Source organism: Caretta caretta, chromosome 1, assembly GCF_965140235.1.
Source record: "Caretta caretta isolate rCarCar2 chromosome 1, rCarCar1.hap1, whole genome shotgun sequence".
Taxonomy (NCBI): Eukaryota; Metazoa; Chordata; order Testudines; family Cheloniidae; genus Caretta; species Caretta caretta.
In genome coordinates, this window is record NC_134206.1 from 314,953,566 (window position 1) to 314,956,650 (window position 3,085).

The 3,085-nt window shown below is 45.8% G+C and overlaps 1 long non-coding RNA gene across 1 annotated transcript; it reads right to left on the reverse strand.

The window, feature by feature from the left end:
* Positions 1-242: 242 nt before the first annotated feature.
* On the reverse strand, positions 243-1,469 carry LOC142070923 (uncharacterized). The gene is made up of 2 exons (XR_012666851.1): positions 1,368-1,469; positions 243-779 (listed from the first exon to the last, which is right to left on the reverse strand). It is a non-coding gene; the product is annotated as an uncharacterized LOC142070923 (long non-coding RNA).
* Between the last annotated feature and the right edge of the window lie 1,616 nt (positions 1,470-3,085).

The window sequence follows — 3,085 nt, forward strand, 5'->3', positions numbered from 1 at the left end:
TTCTGTTTGTTTCTCCTTGATGAAACCCCCCGCCCCTTGGTTCACTCTACTTCCCTGTAAGCTAACCACCCGCCCCATCTCCCTTCAATCACCGCTTGCAGAGGCAATAAAGTCATTGTTGCTTCACATTCATGCATTCTTTATTCATTCATCACACAAATAGGGGGATGACTACCAAGGTAGCCCAGGAGGGGTGGTGGAGGAGGGAAGGAAAATGCCACACAGCACTTTAAGCACAGCACTTTAAAAGTTTACAACTTTAAAATTTATTGAATGACAGCCTTCTTTTTTTGGGCAATCCTCTGTGGTGGAGTGGCTGGTTAGCCGGAGGCCCCCCCACCGCGTTCTTGGGCATCTGGGTGTGGAGGCTATGGAACTTGGGGAGGAGGGCGGTTGGTTACACAGGGGCTGTAGTGGCAGTCTGTGCTCCAGCTGCCTTTCCTGCAGCTCAACCATACACTGGAGCATACTGGTTTGGTCCTCCAGCAGCCTCAGCATTGAATCCTGCCTCCTCTCATCACGCTGCCGACACATTTGAGCTTCAGCCCTCTCTTCAGCCCGCCACTTACTCTCTTCAGCCCACCACCTCTCCTCCCGGTCATTTTGTGCTTTCCTGCACTCTGACATTATTTGCCTCCACGCATTCGTCTGTGCTCTGTCAGTGTGGGAGGACAGCATGAGCTCGGAGAACATTTCATCGCGAGTGCGTTTTTTTTTCTTTCTAAGCTTCACTAGCCTCTGGGAAGGAGAAGATCCTGTAATCATTGAAACACATGCAGCTGGTGGAGAAAAAAAAAGGGACAGCGGTATTTAAAAAGACACATTTTATAAAACAGTGGCTACACTCTTTCAGGGTAAACCTTGCTGTTAACATTACATACATAGCACATGTGCTTTCGTTACAAGGTCGCATTTTGCCTCCCCCCACCGCGTGGCTACCCCCTCAACCCTCCTCCCTCCCCGTGGCTAACAGCGGGGAACATTTCTGTTTAGCCACAGGCAAACAGCCGAGCAGGAATGGGCTCCTCTGAGTGTCCCCTGAAGAAAAGCACTCTATTTCAACCAGGTGACCATGAATTATATCTCACTCTCCTGAGGATAACACAGAGAGATAAAGAACAGATGTTGTTTGAATGCCAGCAAACATACACTGCAATGCTTTGTTCTACAATGATTCCCGAGTACGTGTTACTGGCCTGGAGTGGTAAAGTGTCCTACCATGAAGGATGCAATAAGGTTGCCCTCCCCAGAAACCTTTTGCAAAGGCTTTGGGAGTACATCCAGGAGAACCGCGAATGCCAGGGCAAAGTAATCCTTTCACATGCTTGCTTTTAAACCAGGTGGAGTATTTTAAAAGGTACACTCACCAGAGGTCCCTTCTCCACCTGCTGGGTCCAGGAGGCAGCCTTGGGTGGGTTCGGGGGGTACTGGCTCCAGGTCCAGGGTGAGAAACAGTTCCTGGCTGTCGGGAAAACTGGGTTTCTCCGCTTGCTTGCTGTGAGCTATCTACAACCTCATCATCATCATCTTCTTCGTCCCCAAAACCTGCTTCCGTATTGCCTCCATCTCCATTGAAGGAGTCAAACAACACGGCTGGGGTAGTGGTGGCTGAACCCCCTAAAATGGCATGCAGCTCATCATAGAAGTGGCATGTTTGGGGCTCTGACCCGGATCACGGCCGTTCGCCTCTCTGGTTTTCTGGTAAGCTTGCCTCAGCTCCTTCAGTTTCATGCGGCACTGCTTCAGGTCCCTGTTATGGCCTCTGTCCTTCATGCCCTGGGAGATTTTGACAAAGGTTTTGGCATTTCGAAAACTGGAACGGAGTTCTGATAGCACGGATTCCTCTCCCCAAACAGCAATCAGATCCCGTACCTCCCGTTCGGTCCATGCTGGAGCTCTTTTGTGATTCTGGGACTCCATCATGGTCACATCTGCTGATGAGCTCTGCATGGTCACCTGCAGCTTGCCACGCTGGCCAAACAGGAAATGAGATTCAAAAGTTCGCGGTTCTTTTCCTGTCTACCTGGCCAGTGCATCAGAGTTGAGAGTGCTGTCCAGAGTGGTCACAATGGAACACTCTGGGATAGCTCCCGGAGGCCAATACCGTCGAATTGTGTCCACAGTACCCCAAATTCGAGCCGGCAAGGCCGATTTAAGCGCTAATCCACTTGTCAGGGGTGGAGTAAGGAAATCGATTTTAAGAGCCCTTTAAGTCGAAATAAAGGGCTTCATCATGTGGATGGGTGCCGGTTTACATCGATTTAATGCTGCTAAATTCGACCTAAAGTCCTAGTGTAGACCAGGGCTTAGTGATTCAGTAAGTGACTTTCATCCCTATAGGTCATTGTGCGTTAGCATGGGATGGTGTTAAGGTCAAGCAAGGGTCCTGTTTCTTGTCCCATTGAATTCAGTGGTAAATGTTCCACTGATTTCAAGGAGAGTAGGCTGAAGCCCAGTATATCAAACTGTCAGAGAACAGTTCTCTTTGAAAGAGAACAGTTCTACTTTGCAAGAATATTAATAGTGGTATCTTTGCTAAATTGCAAATGAACAACTACATTTCTAGCCACCTGATGAAATGTACTTGTTTCACTCGGATAAGCATTCTTTTCTATTCAAGATAGTGTTTGTGTATGGTGCTTCTGTGCCTTCACCCTAGAAATAATCATTTATATGATGAATAAAGTGATCATATTTGTGTACATACACACAACTTGTCTAATATTTTTTAATCTTTGGATGAGGGTTATATAAATCTCAATTAACAACAATCATGGTTTATTCAATTCCTTCTATTTCTAAATAATTTCAGTAGTATCAAGATGAACACATAACAGGAGCTAAAATAACGTTTTCTGATGGCTGTTAGTTGTAAGATATATATTTTTAAAAATCACAGGAATAACAGAAACCCAGAACAAAAACATCTACTAACTTGACAAATAAAAATTTGTTGCAACATTTTTCTTGTATTAATGTAAATAAAGTCACTGAAAGAACAAAATATGTAATTTATCTCGGGATAGTGACTGCACTATGTTGTATCCTAGAGCAGGCATTCATTATAGTGAAATGCTTTGTTAAT